The 18,200-nt window shown below is 44.5% G+C and overlaps 1 protein-coding gene across 6 annotated transcripts in view; it reads left to right on the top strand.

The window, feature by feature from the left end:
* The window catches only part of ABLIM1 (actin binding LIM protein 1), a 333,243-nt gene that overhangs the window by 245,838 nt on the left and 69,205 nt on the right, over positions 1 to 18,200 (top strand). Inside the window, exon 1 of one of the 6 annotated variants that reach the window (XM_023511751.1) lies at positions 6,227 to 7,625. The exons of the other annotated variants lie outside the window; for them this stretch is intronic. The gene's annotated coding sequence lies outside the window, so the exon portion shown is untranslated. Of the gene's footprint in view, positions 1 to 6,226; positions 7,626 to 18,200 lie in introns of those variants that run through there. 6 annotated transcript variants of the gene reach the window in all.

An 18,200-nucleotide genomic window follows, 5' to 3' on the forward strand; every position in this document is an offset into this window, starting at 1 on the left:
AGGGGACTGACTGTTAGGTGCCTCCCTGCTGAACTCTCAGAATGTAGGAAGTGGAATCACAGTGGGATTGAGCAAAATCCTTTCCCTTGATTCTCTGAGGGATTAAACTTGGCGGCTTTGTTCTGTTTTGCTTTTTGATTAAAAAACTGCTTTTTCACAAAGCCGAGGAACGAGTGTTAGCGGCATTCTCATGAGGACACTCTGTGTTATAAATTGGAGGCTCTCGTCCCCTTCCTTCCCTGTGGTGTAGGGATTTTAAGTAGGTTATATTGTAGGAGCCGTGAGCAGTGAGTAGGTTTCATCCTGGGCTGACCTGTTGTTATCTAGTGACAGAAACATAGCCCATCCCATGGAGTCTGCATGACATACAGTCTTTTTGTCACCATTGGAGATATAATTTGCAAAAGGCTGGCTGAGGTGCCAACTCCCCCCTTTCTTGTTTTGTGTATACACAGCAAAATAAGAATAATGACTCATGTCCATGCAGAAAACCAATCACATTCTTCTCCTCCTCTCTTTGCTCAGAGAAATTCACATTTTCTACCAAATAATAGGGGACCCATATTTTTTTTTTGAGGATCATGGAAGGGAAAAGAATCAAGTTGTCCTAATAGTATTGATTGAGAGGGGCTATGTCCCAATGGACCGTGAGCTGCCACAATGTCCTGACTTTGTATAAAATTTTTAGCATTTTCAAGTGATCTCATAAATATTTAATTCTCACAATAGGCCTGTAAGGTGGTCAAGGCAGTTACTAGTGACCTCCATTTACAGATGAGTCTCCTGAGTGCTGGGGACTTTGGAGCTAATTAGTATAATAGAACCACAATTAGAAAATAGGTCTCAGAAGATGAGGAGACATACTCATGCAGAGAGAGAGAGAGAGAGTCCACACATGCTTTGCTATCTACCTGACAATAATCATTGCAGGAAATAATTTGCCTCTCAATATAACTTGTTGGCGTACCAAAATTGGCCATTCCTGACAGACTAGAGAACGCCTAGCTCATCAGTGGCCCTGTTACACCTGTTCTCACAACAATAAGCATTTGGTGCATGGTTGGTTTATTTTTTACCAGTGTAAAACTCCACTGAAAGTCAGTGACCTTGCTTATTAAGTCTGTTCTGTTTCTGCAGAGCTGTTCGTCATAGTGACTTGCCTCTTTTAATCAGCTGGAGGCTCCAGCGGGGCATCTGGCGTGGCCCTAGGGGAATATTGTAGATGGATGGTGCCATTTTGGTATACAGAGCATATTTTCTTCAGCTCTAGTCTAGATGCCTCCACAGATCACTGGATAATCAGGAAGGTCCTGAACAGGTTCAATATAGAGACAATGGTCACCTTTCCTATTGTCAAACTGTTACTCAACAGCAAACTGCAGAAATGGCTTCATTTTAAATCTAAGTTAAGCAATATGTGGTCTATCCATAAAGTGGAATATTACTCAGCCATGAAAAGGAATGAAATGCTGATACATGGTACAGCATGGATGAACCTTGAAGGCATTTGTGTTAAGTGAAAGAAGCCAGTCACAAAAGACCTCATGCAGTATGATTTCATTTGTTTGAAATTTCTAGACTAGGCAAATCTATAGAGATAAAAAGTAAATTAGTGCCAGGGGCCAGGGGAAGGGAGAAATGGTAAGTCATTGCTAATGGGTAAGTATTGGCTTTCTTTTCCAGGTAATGAAAGTGTTCTAGAATTAGATAGTAATTCTAGTAATGGTTGTACCATTCTGTGTGTATACTAAAGACTATACTGAATTATATACTGTAAGAGGGTGAATTTTATGGTATGTGATTTATCATCTCAATTTCACATACACACACAACCTCTTTGTGCAAATGGGGATTCAAGTCAATAAATGTCTTAGTACAGGATTCCATGCAAGGTTCTTTCCCCTTGTGGGCGTTTGAACTTCTGTACTCTTGTATGGCCACAGGCTGCCCTTGATCATAGAATGTGGCTTGATGAGTGTAGAATCTTTCAAGTGCTGGAAAGTGAACTCAAGTTTAAGTTCAACATATGGTTTGCCATGTGTTGATTGAAACATCTTTTTTGAGGAGAACAATATGGTGCTAATATTTTGTCTCCTTTGCTGTTTACAAGTTGGGAATTCACTCAGTAGAGCATGGCACACTAATGTGAGAAGTGATTTCAGGATAAACTCTCTGATTCTCCCCAAGTTACCCAGTTTCTCTTATGTTAATGACAAGAGAAGACGTGCTGCCAGGGGACCAGAAGACTGAGTTCACATGTAGCAAAGATTGGATGTTTATGGGGAAAAAAGTCACCCTATTTCCAGTAACCACAGATGGAAGGGCTTTCTTACCTGGAAATGACAGTTCGAAAAGAATTTGTATTTATCAAGTTTAAAGAATGCTTTTCAGTGTTATTTAAGTCAGAGAGTTTAACTCGTTTCTGAAACGTGTGAGCTAGGGAATGATGGACCCCACAGGTCGAGTGCGACTCTTCCAGCAAGTCAGGGAGGATTACTGAGCACGTGGGGCAACCCAACCTTGGGGAGCACAATGGAAAATGGAAGGTTTAGGACCTGCCTTCAGATCAGTAAGGCACAAATTTCTAAAAGAGGGTGTCTAACTTGGAGCCTGTACCTTCTGGAGTGTCCCAGAGACCCCCAGGGATCACGAGTGCCCAGGGCTGTTGCCACATCTGCAGAGTCTAGGGGAGGTTTTCAGAGGTGGTTTTGAACTTTAGAGGCCTGCCTGGACCAGTTGCCACCAAGCACAAGAAGGGATGGGTCTCCGGGTCTGGCCACTGTTTTGGGCACCAAAACAATGATTGCTCAGATTGTCCTTTCTCCTCTCCAGAACCCAATACATCCTGGGTGTCAAAAGGGCTCAAGTGTGTGCTGTCTGGACCCAGAGCACCAACTCCTTCCCTCCCTGCTCCCCCCTCTAGCTCTGTCTCCTCCTACTACTATAGACATAGAATTGTTGAGTCCAGAGTGCCCACCTACCCCACACAAGTGATCTTCAGTGAATTTCAAGGTAATTTTCATGACCTTCTCTTGATGGAGCAGAGAAGGAGTTTAGTCTTGGGCAGTATATCTCAGTCCTCAGAGATGATTCAGGACCCACATTAACAGAAGGCCAGGTAAGAGGCTCATTCAGTAAATGCCAACTTTGGGAGAGATTCTTGTTATTAGAAGTCTGCATTTGTTCTTGAAGAACTGGTAGTTGAAAATGAGAAATTTATCTTCATTTGCTATAGTTATTGAAGTCTTTGGTCACTTTTTTCCTCTTTGTTTGATTTTAGACATGCGGTTTGATTTTACTGTTTAATTGCAGCTTATAACAATGTGCCATTTTCTTTTTCTTTTTCTTTTTCTTTTTTTTATCTTGTAGGAAAGGTCTTTATTGGCGGGGGGTGGGGGGTCGGGGGGAGGGAGACTGTAGAGCAGCACCGAGGAGGAGAGAAGAGAGGGGAGAGAGATAAGGAGAGAGTGAGGAAGAGAAGAGAGAGAGAGTAGAGAAGAGTGAGGGGGAAGACGGAAGAGAGAGAGAGAGAAGGAAGGCAGAAAGAGGCGAGAGAGAGCCAATGTGCCATTTTCTATTCCAACAGTCAGATTGTAAGTTTTTTTTTAATTGACATATTTCCTTTTACAGAGTAATATTTTGAGTCTAATTACAAGGTAAACTGAACTTTCTGGACTCACGCGGACCCATGCTCCATTAGAAAGATCATTTCTACTAATCCACTGGGATCTGGCTCCCTGGCTGGGGTGGCTGGAGGGACAGAGTCAGCCTCTCTCCTGAATTCTGGGTTGGGCCCCTGCTGGGCTTATGACTGCCCTTTAGGCCTCCAGGAAATCTTGTCTAGCTTCTGGGTAAACTCAGAAAACTAGTGGGGGAAAATTCACACAGTGGTGTCTCCAGCTGCCTCAGCTCTGCTTTGTGCTTTTGTCTACTTAGCCCAGCGGTTCTCAACCCATGGGTCGCGACCCCTTTTTAACAATGAAAATACATTGCGAGTTAGCAAGGTTGAGAACCGCTAGCTTAGCCCCTTTCCCCAGCTTCAGAATATGTGTTGAAAAACAGCACCGTCCAAAGGTCACCAGGACAATTTCTGTTCTTGGATTAAGTAAAGCTTTCCTCATGGCACGGGAGAGAAAAATGCTCCAGGGGAAATGGGAGCCCTTGGTCCCCTGGGAAGCAGACACTGCTTCTGGTGATGCCTCTAGTGCTATGAACAGGCTTCCTCCTCCTCTGATCTACACCCAGACCTGCCTGTTACCTGGACCTCCTGGGTCCTCACCTTGTGGAGGCTGTTGTGCCCATTCCAGCAGGTGGACTTGCTTGTCATTTGCCAGCTGGTCAGGTGGAGTGAAGTCAGGGCTGGTGCCCATCCAGCACAGTAGAAATGAACTAATACAGTAATTCCTCCCCAGAAAGGAAACGTTGGAAGGTTCTTACAAATGAAAACTGTTTATAAACTATTTCTATGACTATATATCAAAATGCAGAGCTGTCGACGTCTTGGAAACAGTAAAAGATTCTGGGATTTTGGAGCTTGATGTAGCCTTAATGGGTTAAGCTGGAGAGAGAAGAGAGATTAGAGGAAGAGCTGGTCCAGCCAGACACCAGGATTTGGTTCCACAGCCACCCCGAGAGCCTCGTGTGCCTCAGCATCTGAAACAGTAAAATGCAGATAGTGACACTTCCCTCTCTGGCTGACACGCCAGATCCCAGAAAATGTTTTTCTTCCATTTCCTTCATTTAAAAATAAACAAATTTTATAAAAGCCCTATATTTGAATAAACCTACAACTTCCTGTTTGAATGAGGAGTCAGATTCACTCCTCCCCCTGTTCACTCTCAGAGGTACTTAGATGTGATTATTTCGTGTGTACAAGGTAATAGTACCGTCAATGCTTTGGTTTGAGAATTTCTTAAATCACTTAACATTAGTTCACAAGCATTTGTGACCATAAATTCACTCTGCCATTGTTTCACCAAGTATATTCTATTATTTTTTACCAGGCATCTAGCAGCTGCTAAATAAAAGATGTATTGATGATTGACTATTTTTTCCCATTGCGAATTTTTGCCATGGCCTTTAACCAAAAACCTGAAAGATTTCATATGCACTTAGGTAGAAATTCCTCATCTGTTCCTTCCAGTCACATGTGAAGTCAATGCCCGTGTATCTCTTTTCTGTCTGTTAATGTTTCTTTTAATGGATCCACCTGAATATAATCCCACAGTTTAAATATAAACTGCAGGAGGATCAGCGCTGTCTGCGTAATTGTTCTGTATTATGCCTGGCATATTTGCCCAGACAGGGCCTTCATCCCAGTTCTTAGGATAATGAAGAGACCTCTTAGCATTTGTGGAGTGTGAGAGAGTGGGTAATCTATCAGCTGCTTGGAACTTAGCCTTAGCACTAGCTAAGAATTTAGAACAGAATTTAGCCAGTTACTCCTGTATTAGTGGCCACTTCATTAAGGCTTTATTTACAGAGCATAAAATTCACCCATGTTAAGTATATGATTCAATAATCTTCCTAGTCCAATTTTAGGACATGTCCTTCACCTGCAGCAGGTGCCTATGCCCCTCTTTTATTATTTTCTCTTCCCTTTCTTTCCCCAAGTCATGTGCACAGGAGGCAGGAGGGTTGGGCAGTCAGCTCAGGGTGCTCACTGAAGGCCACCACCAGGCAGGTGACAGGAACCTCTTGACTCCACATGGTGGGGGTTCTTGCCCCTTTTCATCTGAAAATTCACGAATTTGGAAATTTGCTTGGTAAATCTTAAGATGGCCAATCCTCTTTCTCCCTATCCTAGAAGACAGAGAGATGGTTAAATAAATAAAAGCCAAGAAAGGACCTGACACCCCAAATATAGGAGAGTAGAAAGAGGATGCAGATGGTAGGCAGTGAGCCCAGTCCTAAGGATCCAGTCCCTTCCAGCCCTGAGGCTGGGAGCCTGGGTAAGTTTCCTTTGTGGACAGGGGCTCCTTCACCCCTTTCAATTGCCTGCTAAGGTCCTCAACATGAGATTTCAGAGGTAAAAGGTACCATCCCTACCCCCAAGGTCTTACTGTGCGAGACTGGGGTTCTAAACCACTGCGCATAGGTGCTTCTTTGTACAACATGGTCCCTAGCGTTAATAATATTATTCTGTGCACTTAAAAAATTAGGAGAGTAGCACTCATGTTGTGTTCTTACCACAATAAAAAAATGATTTGTGCTTTTAAAAAAATTAAATGTGGATTTTCAGGCCTCACCCCAGAGATTCTGATTCAGGGGGTCTGGGTTTCATCCTGCTCTGGGGGACACTGGTGCGGCAAGGCCCACAAATGGCACTTGGAGAATCCAACCCTGCAAGTATTTGGTGAGGACTCATCAAGGATTTTCACTCCTTCAGAGGAAAACACACTGGAGATTTAGTTAACTATCATGTAACTACAGCGTATAATCCGGTAGCTGCCTCTTCATTTTAGAAGCACAACTTTGTGGCTGAAATCTTTGCATTTCCTCAGCAACATTGGAGATTGCTTCCAAACCAGCTTAGAGAGACTCAAACGTCTGTGAAACAGTCTTTTTATTCGCTGATTGTTATGGGCAAATAATCTCCACTAACATTTTCCTCAGTCAGTCTTGGTTTTGTTAAAAATGACAGGAGTTGTTACAGAACCTTGCCCTAGTCCCAAGAAAGGTGTGAAAAAAGGGGCCGTGTGACCACAGTGGAAGGCTCCTGGCTCTTCTTTCTACGCAGGTGCCTGGCTCTTTCTACGCAGGCACCTAGCGCCTGTGGTGTCCCCTTCTGTCACCTGCTCTTCCAAGATCTCCACAGGGGCGGTCTGGTTGAAATAAGGTTATGTGGGTAAAGTGCCTGAAGCATATAGGTATCAAATAATTTTTTTCTGCAATAAAAAAGCCCAATATGAAATGCACCAAAAATGTGAATCGTGTAGCATGGTAAGCAAAGTCCTTTTCTTGAAACCACATGTCTCTCCAACAGTACTGCAGAGTACTGTGGAAATCCTGGGGTAACAAATGGAAGTGCAAAATTGGGCTCAGTTTTACTGCACTTTCACCTAAAGGGTTCCGGAATGTGTGATGCAAAAAGCAGAGACTGGGAGGGGAGGCTGCTGTCTGTTTGTAGCTGTGCTCAGCTCTACACCTTTGCATCATCTCAAATCCAAGAAAGAAACTTTAAAAAGCCTAAAAATCTGGCTTCGGGGCAAGGCTCTGCCTCTGAAACAATGACTGTCAGTTTTAGGACGCAGACAATTGTGAGTGAATGTGAAAAAAAAAATAGCCCTTTCCCCACCTGTCTTTTAAAAATGAAAGAGAAAATCTACCCCCCTCCTTTCTGGGAAACATGGACTGGCCCGTCGTGGTTGCTGGTGTGTTGAACTAGTAAGTGCAGCAAGGAGAAGAGGGAGTGTGCCTGCCTGCCGTGCTGGGCGGCTTCCGGGGGTGTCTCCAGCTCGCTGCCTGAGCTTTGCTTCAGGGAGAAGCCTGGATTGTGGCCGGAGCCTCAGTCTGTCCGGCTGAGGTCTGGCATCTGCAGAGCCTCCTGGATTTGAAGCCCAGTGCCGTTCTCTGCTGAGCACAGCGAAGGAGCAGAATTAGAAAGAAAGGAGCCCTGGCATCAGGTAAAGCAGTTACTGCGCAAAGTGCCTTTGCTTTATGAGGCAGATAAGACATTCTGGACTTCCTCGGTGAGCTCGGAGGCCATTCGGGTCCTGCAGATGTGGTGTCTGGATGCTGGCGACAGAGGCCACTCACATTACCCTAAAGTCTGTTTTACGTGAACTTTTTGTTTTCCTCATGATCAGAAAGAACTTGTAGCTTTTTTGTTCATTGACAGAGGACCAGAATAAAGAGTGGGAAAGGCAGGTTACTCTTCTGAAAGGCACAGTGCATTGACCTTTGGAGACAGGGTTTGTGCTTGATTCAGGCTCCTACCTCCAAGGATTGAGCGGGCAGTGAGGTTTGCAGACTCTGGGTTTGTTTTGTATCATCTGTGGTTGATAGAGCTCTGTGAAATTTACATTTGAGACAAAACTTTAGAGTCATATTTGGAGGATTTAGTGATGAAGTGGCATGGGGGATTGAGTAGATTTATCCATTTCTAGAAATACATATTTTTTCCTTTACTTTTTTTCTCCTTTTAAGAAGTTTGCTATGAATGAAAATGAGGAGGTACACCATTTGGATATTTTCCTATTTTGTTGCAGCTACAGGTTGGAAGAGCTTGGCCTCTCTTACCACCTTTGGGCACGCAATCAAAGAAATCTAGAGATTCTGGCCTTTGTTACGAAAATAGTGTTCCTAAAATCCTAGGTATATAGGCTATGCTCTGAAGTTTTTTGGTTTTCTTTTTTAGAGAAAAAGTTCTAACGCGTGGGATGTTTGCACTGAAGAAGAAATGAGACAAGAAAACGATCTCAACTAAAACAAGTAGATTTATGATTTTGGAAAGGGGGGGGGGGCAGTGAGTTTGGCCAAAACCCAGCAGGAATGTGGTTGCTATGGCAGCCTCATCTGTCACTTAACTGAGATTGGAGATTTAAAAGAAAATCAAGCCTGTTTTCTTTGAGACTGTCTCATGAGGAATGTTAAGAGGATGTGAAGTTATTTAGATTATCCAAACAGGTTCTGACAAGTAAGTGAAAAATAACTAATTAAAATATAATTGTTGCCGTTTCTACAATGGAAGAAAGGGCTTGTTGAATCACCAGCGTACTTACAGAATAGGTGAATTTGCCATGGCTCATTGGTATGAATTACTTTGGAGCAGGCGTTTGAAGACTAATTGTGAGGCCTTGCCAAGCCTCTCCTTATAATACTTTGAATAAAGTGTTTTGACCAAGTGTTTTCAAGTGAATCTCTCAGGCATTTTCATGTGTCAGTGAGCCTAACCCTCACATCAGTGAGGAATATTATTATATCATGACACGGGGTCAGCAGATTTTTTCCTCCAACTAAACAATAGCTAATCTAAAAAGACAGGAGAGTCGGAACTACCCAGTACTAGCACCCCGACTCCGTAGGGAAAGATCATGATTTTGCCTCCTGTAGACCAGGGTCTGTCAACCTCAGCATTACTGACCTTTGGGGTGGGGTCATTCTTTGTTGTAGGGGACTGTCCCATGGGGTGTTTAGCCATATCCTTGGTCTCTACCCACCAGATGACAACTCAGTGCTCCCACTTTAGCTGTGACAGCCAAAAATGTCTCCAAATGTTGTCAAACATTCCCCAAGGACCAGAAATTCACTCCTGGTTCAAAATCCCTGCCATAGAGGAACCACTTGGGGCCCAAAGCTACAAATGAAGAGGGCAGGGCTGTGGGAAGGGCTCCAATCCAAGGGGGACACAGCTGAGTCCAAGGAAAGTGGCAGGACATGTATTTTTATCCTGACCATTTTGGTTTTTATTTTGTTTCTGTTTGAAATCATATCTTGGGAGTGGGGTACAGATTCAGGGACTATTCTAGGCCCACATTCTTTTGTTACTTTTCCCTTCTGAAAAGGGGCCTGGTTTTAAATAGTACTTTGGTTATCCAGAAATCAAACATCTCTAAATTAAATTCTATCTTAAGTGCATCCTGGGAATATATCTTTTGGAAAAAAAAAAAAAGTGACCCATTTTATAAAGCAAATAATTAACCATACCTTATCCCTTCTGTAAATACAAGTTTTATGATTTGTGGGCTTTGAGTAAATACGGGCACACCTATCTGGTTTTTTTTCTTCTGGAATCTATGGGTGAATTTTTTTATCTCTTTATTTGTTTCCCCTTTCTGTACCAGTAGGTCTCAAACTGTTAATGAATTTTAGGAATTCAGCCACGATGACCTTGTCACTGTATCATTGCCATGGAATAGTCAATTCGTGTTTCTGATCCATAGATAACAGTGAAGTCAATGGCTGGAATTTTGCTCCATTTAAAAATATTCTTACACTTTTAGGTGCTGCTTGTTTGCTCTTAAAATGAAGTTATGTGTATGTTACTTTTTCTTGATATCGCTCCAAGGGCACGGTATATCGCACTGAGTGCCTGCCACCTCAACAAGGTCAGACACTGCAGTCTGTGGAGAGATGCTCCCAAGCCCAGTGGGGCAGGGGCTGCACTTGGTGTTGGCTGAGTGTATCAGGAAACACCTTGGCTTATCAGAGTCTGTTCTCGGTGATAGGGTTGGACTGGCCCATGATGTTATCAAGGAATTGTGGCTTCTGCTTTTGATTGCAAAGTAGACTTCCCTTTACCTCTCCCTGGACATGCCAGTATGTCACAAACCATGTACTCTCTTAGAAACATTTCCTCATTTTTAAAAGTTACCCCCTCATTCATTAGACCTAAGATCCATGAGTGCAGAGAATGTAAGTATTTGGGTCCGTGGGTAAACGACAGTGCCTGCACATACTGTCGGCTCAGCAGTTGACAATTAGACAAATTAATGTTAATCACTTTCATGGCAAGACCACTCGGGAGCTGGGTCTGCAAGAAGCTCATGTATCTACAACCCACATCCTGTCCATGTCATGGTCTAGTTTGCGTATATTTTTCAAAAGAACAAATCCAGCCCCCATCCAAGCAAGTTAAAATGTTTGAGTAGCTATGAGAGGTATCTTTTAAGGATGTAGGAAAAGTAGATCTGTGTGTTAGAGAAATTTGAAAGGGAGGGAAAAAGGGAAGCTTTATAAAATTTTCTTCATGAGGCCCAGAAATTAAATTTATGCCCTTATTTAAACCCCCCCAGGCTAACACTGCCTGGTGATTTCAGTTAAATAAAAGGCATACTAACCAAGGATTTTGACCTATCGGCAAAGTGTTTACAGCCTCTTGGCTTTAAGAAAATTACCCAAAGGAAAGAGCTTATGATTAGAAGTGAAAAAACCAGCCCTTGTTTTTTTGTTGTTTATTTGTTTTTTGAGACAGAGTTGACTCTGTTGCTCTGGATAGAGTGCTATGGCATCAGAGCTCACAGCAACCTCAAACTCTTGGGCTCAAGAGATCCTCTTGCCTCAGCTTCCCTCCTGAGTAGCTGGGACTATAGGCATGTGCCACCATGCCCAGCTAGTTTTTCTGTTAGTAGAGGCAGAGGGTCGCTCTTGCTTAGGCTGGTCTCAAACTCCTGAGCTCAAGCAATCCACTTGCCTTAGCCTCCCAGAGTGCTGGGATTACAGGCGTGAGCCACTGCTCCCGGCCAAAAACAGCCCCTGTTCACTGTATGTGTCCTGGTTTCAGGTCTTAGGGAGTGAGGAATGTCGGTGTGCAGAATCAGGATGGTGCTGCTCGGTAAGGTCCACAGCCTCTGAACCAGGTATCAGGACATGGGGCTGCGTGAAGGGGGACAGAGAACTAGAAACTGGAACTTTCTTGGACTCTGCAGGATGTAAAGATGCCGTGGTGAGAGAGAAAGAAGCTGAAGCTCATCTCAGTCTCCTGCTGTAGTTCACAAACCAACCCCAGCTCCATTTTTCTAAGCAGAGCCCTGGAGGTGAGCAGATCTGTCTTACCTGTACCTGGAGCTTCAGAGGCACGAGGGGTGGCCTCAGAGAGAGGGGCCCTAACAGAAGAGGAAGCAGATCCTGCTGCTTTTATTGTTTACTAAGCCTGGACTGTTTACGGCAAAGGCACCATCTGTGTCCCCCCCAGCATTGCTGGTTCACACCACGGCCGTTTTTTTGCTCATCAACATAAAAGGAAGCAGAAATACTTGCTTACGCTTAAAACTGCTTTTATCTTTTCTTAGTGCTAAACAATAATTTTGTTAGGTTGTCTTGGTTCTGTGCAGCTGGCTCCTTACATCATCATTATATCCGTACACCAAATCCGAAATCCAAATAAACATACTTGAAAAGGTAGAGAAACGTGTCTCGCAAAGTTTAGAACATCCTCTCACAGAGTCTAGGCTGAGCTTTCTGCTTTGTTTGGGCAGCTTGTTTAAGATGCCAAGTGTATCTGGTCTGGCAGCAGATGAAAGGTGCTGGCTCCTACATGACACAGTTTAGACGGGGCAGAAGGGGACTGGGTGTGGATTTCCAGGTTTCCTTTGTGTTTATAAAGAGTTTTAAAGCAGAAGAAAAAAAAACATGCTTGACTGGGTTTTGTTTTGACCTTTAAGCCTCAGAATTGTAAAAATCCTATTGAAATACCTTCTTTTGGTTTCCAGGGGTCCTCAAACTTTTAAACAGGGGGCCAGCTCACTGTCCCTCAGACCGTTGGAGGGCCGGACTGCGGGCCCCGGGACGAGTCGGCTGCTAAGCAGGACAGGCAGGGGCGGCAAAAACACCCAGTGGGCTGGATAAATGTCCTAGGCGGGCTGCATGTGGCCTGCGGGCTGTAGTTTGAGGATGCCTGGTTTATACTATCCTTTGTCATTAAGTTCCTGGTCACTTACATCTCCCCCTTCATGGAGTCCCGTCCCTCAGGCCTTTATGTCCCTCCAGTTTGTGCTGTTCTCAACTTAGGGATCACCTAGCTATAGTCACTCCCACCTGCCACCACCCTCTCCCCAGCCCCTGTCATCTTCTGTCCCCCCACCCTGCTTTATGTTCTTCAATGCACTTCCCCCATCTGAACTTCTCTGTTTGTTGACGGTCTATCTCCCATTGTGAGGATACAAGCTGTGGCAGGTGCTGCCTTATCTTCAGTGGCCAAAAGATCATCTGTTGGAAAGCTGATGCTTAGTGAACAGGTGGATGGATAGATGGACAGACAGACAGACAAGAGAAAGGAGGGATGTAAGAAAGGAAGAGAGAGGAGGAGGAGGAGGAGGAAAAGAAAGGAAGGAGGGTTAGCCCACTGAATGAGCTCCTCTGCTGCGACACCTCCCCGAGTCCCCAGGACAGTAGTCTCAGACCCTGCTCTCCCATCCCCGCTGACTCAGTACATGACACTACCCATCTAACAAACCTATTGTCATCACTTGTTCACACGTCAGCCACCCTGGTTTGGACAGGAATAGTGATAAGGGGTGTAGTTGTTGTTGTGTTCTTCCTGCCTTAGTATACAATGAACAAATCTCACCAAAGCCCTTTGGCCAACTCTCTGGTCCAAGTATTGCACTCATCTTTGTTTTGCAAACAAGTAACTGAGGCCCAGAGCAGCTTCCCCAAAGGCACAGATGATTCCAGGCAAGGCCAGGATTAGAATCCAGACTGTCAGCTTCTGCCTGGATCCGGCAGCTTTTTCTCCTCCTCCTCAGGGGCCTGGCGCCTGAATCACAGGTGCACCACAGGCTTTCACCGAATGAATGAAACCCCAGATCCCACCTCCTCCCTTCTCTTCCTTATTATTTGGACTTATAAATATTATTTATACTATCTATAATAACACCTCTAAGAACAACTAGCCGGTATATCCCACGTCACATTTTTAGCTGACAGAGCTTAACTGATGATATCAGTGTTCTCCTTTAACAAATTTATTAGTAAAACGTTGGGCGGCAGTTGCAGCCCACGGAGACACTTTAACCCAGGTCCTTCTAGTTGGCAGCCCCAAGGATGAGCTTCCTGTTCTTTAGCTCCCAGCATCTCATTGACTCCCTTAGGACATAAACTACACCAAGAAAGGCAGAGATTTCTAGTGCCGAAGACTAGGAAGGAGCCTAAGAATTTTAACACAACCTACTGCCACTCCTCACCTACCACCCCAGACACCGGTCTTTGAGTTTGGTTGGTCCTGGGACGTTCCATTGCTAAGGTACAAAGACGAATCAGAGGCCCTTTGTGGACACAGAGCTGTTGTTCTCTCGGCTGGCTTGGAGCGCTGCCTCTGTGGAGCCAATTAATTCTAAAAGGACTGAAACGTCTATGTTCATATAGAGTTGAGGTGGACAGCACTTGCTGTGGCCATGCCCGGAGGTTTCCGTGTCTGGGGTGGGGGCTGTGGTGTGCGCTCTGAGGCGTGAGCTCCCAGCCTGTGCTGGCCTGCAGGGACTGGGTCCCTCCTTGTCTTACAGCTTGATTTTCCAGCGTGTAAGTGCTGACGACAGCTCTCACGGGACAGTCTGCAGCCTTGTCAGGCTGGTCCATCAGAGCTTTCCTTGGCACATAACCCAGTTTCACCCATGCTTGGGGCTAATCCAGCTGGTTCGCTTTGTTCCTGTGAGAGGTGATAAGCAGGCAGGTGGCGCCCACAGGCTTTTTGTGGATGTCAGAAAAGTTAAAAAGCCCCAGCACAGGGGGCAGGAGCCCCAGGAAATGCTCAGCCTTGACTTACGGAATCTGGGGGGGGGGGGGAGCTGTAATGTCTCAGAGCAATAACAGAGGGACTTTTTTATTATTATTATGAAATCATAGCTATGTACCTTAATGCAATCATGGAATACAATGTTCTGGTCTTCTATACAATTTGAAATATTTTCATCAAACTGGTTAACATAGCCATCATGGCATTTTCTTAGTTACTGTGTTAAGACATTTATATTCTACACTTAGTAAATTTCACATGTACCCTTATAAGATGCACCATAGGTGTGGTCCCACCCATCACCCTCCCTCCATCCATCTTCCCCCCTCCCCTCTCCTCCCTCTCTTCTTTCCCTGTATTCTTGGGATATCAGAGGGACTTTTAACTTAACTTTCTAACACAACTTTTCAAATGGCATAATGGCTTTGGATAGACTCATTAATCAGTATGTCTTGTGATTTGCAACTTAACCATGGACGAGAGTACTGGAAAGGAGTTTCTGACTCATCAGTTTTTCGCCCATGCCATTCTCAGCCGCGAGGCATTTGGTAATTGGGATGTTGCCTAATCTACACGCATTTACACCAGTAGGTGTTGGGAGACCAAAGAAAAGGCTGCCTCTGAGTTCTGCCACGGTCCCAGATCTGGCCTTACACCAGCCAGGAGGATTTCTGTCTACCTTTGGTCTTTAAGATGATTCCTACTCAAGACTCCCAGAAATATCATAGAAGAAAATTCCCTAGACTTCAGCTAGGGAACAGTCTGAGCCTTAAGGACACTGAGGCCCAGAAAACCCAAGTGATTTGCCTAAGAATGCACAGCCAAAGTCATATCAGAGCAGTTCAGAGTGTCTCTGTCCCCTCCTCACATCCCCAGGCTGCCACAAGGTGCTGGGTGACTGAATGATGTCTCAGTGGCTATTCACAAAGGTTTACTCTATGTAAATGAACAGACATATAGACTTGGATCCACTCCCGTGAAACTTTATTTACAAGAACAATAGTTCATCAGAGTTTCCTTCTCTTGGCACTGACTCCATGTCGGTGCTTATAAATTGATGACTTTCTTTTTAAGGGCCATAAAGTGTTATCGCTCTTTATCTTCCACCAAGGAAATATACCAACTATTAATAAATAAGCATATATGTAAAAAACTACTGGCAGAAAGAGGTGACGTCTGCTTTGTGTGGTCTCAGGTTGTCTTGGTGGGCTTTCCATGTTGACCTGTCTGTGTTACCACGTCTCTAAAGAGGGGACTATTTCAGCCTAACAAGCCAGGACCACATATAGTGGTGAATTACTAGCTAATTTTTTCAGACAAACATTAGGTGTAACATTGTAGTTATGAGGCAATTTCAGCGAAATCTTGAAAATCCCCAGTTTTGGGGGGTTTGTGGAATGTAGGTCATAATGAACAAGTACAGACCCACATCACTCACGGTGCCCACCCTTTAGAGCCTGTCAGCCAGTGATGCCTTGTGTTAATTTCCTATAGATATCATAAATGACTACCAGCTTGGTAGCTTAAAATGATACAAAGGTATTCTCTTGCATTCTGGAGGCCAAAAGTTTGGAATCAAGGTGTTGTTGGGGTGGGGTTCTTCTGGAGGCTCTTTAGGAGAGTCTATTGCAGGCACTCTGGGTTTCTGTAGTTGCCAGCAATCCTTGCTGTTCTTTGGCTTGAAGAGACATCTCTCGGTGTCTTTCTGCACCTCCACATGGGTCCAGCTTCCCCTCTGGGTCTATCTCCTCTTCCCTTATAAGGACCTGTCCTTGGTTGCAGATGCCACCTTAATCCAGGATGACTTTATCTCAAGATCCTCACCTCAATTATATCTGCAGAGAAGGTTGGACCTGTCCTGAGGGGACCACAGTTCATCTCACCACATGTCTCCTGTCTAAATATCAGCATGTTTTTCCTTCTGTAGGTGAGGAAAGGAGCAAAAGCCTTCTTCTTATCAAAGTAAATAGCCCTGTTCTTTTAGGAAAAACAAAGCCCGGGGAGTGGCATCTGCTAATTAGTTTTGCAAGTCTAAGGTCAGTCAAAGGAAAGTCCCAGGCAGAGCTGCCTAGAACAGACTTCTAGGAATTTTCTTACTGACTTTAGCACAATTATAGGCTAATGAGCAGAGTGGTTGGATACCTAGGAGTTTAACTGAAAGGAGACAGATGGAGTCAAAACTTTGTTTTGTAATCCTGGGAGTTTGAATTCACGTGCTGCCAGCTGAGTGGCTGCCTTTCGCTGGGATCAACCAGCATTAATGGTTGAGTTTCAAAGAGTTTCCAACTTCAACTAAATCCAGTGCGAGGCCTGGAAAGCTAACACCATTTATTTGTTTAATTTCTCAGGAGAATGATACATTCATGCAAGAGCAAAGATTTATGGCCTGGGTTTTTGATCTCTTCTTAATAGTGTGTTTAAGGAAACAGCTGTTATTTGTGTTGTACAAGGTATTTGGATGCAAAAGTTTTTCATTTTTTAAAATTGAGGAATGTTGCCGGTTCACTTTCCCAGACTGTATCTTTGGTCACCGGTGATGGAAACTCCCCCCATGCCAACTGTGTTAGTTTCTTAAAGGGCCAGCATAACAAAGTAACACATACTGGGTGGCTGAAAACAACAGAAATGTATTTTCCAAAAGTTCTGGAGGCTGGGAATTTGAAATCGAGGTGTGGGCAGGGCCTTGCTCTCTCCCAGCCTCTACGGGAAGGCTTTTCCTTGCTGTTTCCAGCTTCTGTAGCCACAGGTGTTTCTGAGCCTATGGCAACATGACTCAGCCTCTGCTTGGCAGCATGTCCTGGTCTCTGTCTCTCCTTCTTCAGTTCTTATAAAGATATCAGTCATATTTGATTCGCAGCCCCAACCACTCCAGTATGAGCTTGTTGTAGCTAATTGCATCTACAACAATACTGTTCCAAATAGGGACGCACTCGGAGGCAGTGGGGGCTTGGGCTTCAGCCTGTCTTTTTGAGGGACACAAGTCGATTTATAACATCAGCTGAAGCAGAAAGGGGCTCCTATTACCCAGCTGCGGGAGGAGACAGGGCCTCAGATGCCATTAACATACCGTCACCTCAGTGGGCTTATCTGTGTGTGTCATTCACACTCAGGATCTGGGTTTCTCTGCAGCAAAAGGGTGAGGCTGCACAGGCTCAAGCTTCTCAACTCCAATAAAAAGGCTATTCTACTTAGAATATGGGAAGGGGATGGGAGAGGGGAGGTGAGGGGGGTGGCTGGGCGGAGGGAGGGTGGTGGGGTTCCTCTCTGGTTTATCTTACAAGGGTACAAGTGAATCTTTCTAAAAGCAGAGTATGAATGTCTTAACTCAATAACTAAGAAAATGACATGAAGGTTATGTTAACCAGTTTGATGAGAGTATTTCAAAATGTATATGAAAACAGCACACTGTACCCCATGATTGCATTAATATACATAGTTATGCTATAAGAAAAAAAAAAAAGGCTATTCTACCCCCAGCTCACATCAGGAAGCCCCGGGGAAGATTTCATCAAATGTCACTTGCCCAGCTCTGGACCAGTGGCAGAGTCATGGAAAGAATGACAGCTCATCCATCTGGTTTGGGGAGAGGACGGGGGTCACCCCCCAAAGCAGGATAGCTTCATCATGACATCTGGGGAATTGTGAGCTTGGTGTATCTGGTCCAAATGGCGTGAACCTCAGAACTAACTCGCCTATGCTGAATGCAGCATGGGGGTCATGTCTGACTGGTCAGTGAGCCTCATCCTGATGTGCCTTTAATGTGACTGCGTACACCCTCCTCCCTTTCCTCCCCTGCATTTACATGGACTAAACCACTTTCAGGTTCTGGGAGATTTTCCTAGAAATTTTGTTACTGGATAGAGAAGGTCTGGCTGCCTGTCACTGTCAGCCAAATGCAGAGACAGGGATCAGGTCCACCAAACTTTGTCAGAAGGCCAGCAATTCTGGAGAACAGTGAGAGTAGTCTCTCTAAGACTGTTCTGCCTCAGTTATAATTCTAATCTTTTTTTTTTTTTTTTTTTTTTTT

Source organism: Otolemur garnettii, unplaced genomic scaffold (assembly GCF_000181295.1).
Source record: "Otolemur garnettii isolate 467f Iridium unplaced genomic scaffold, OtoGar3 scaffold00021, whole genome shotgun sequence".
NCBI lineage: Eukaryota > Metazoa > Chordata > Mammalia > Primates > Galagidae > Otolemur > Otolemur garnettii.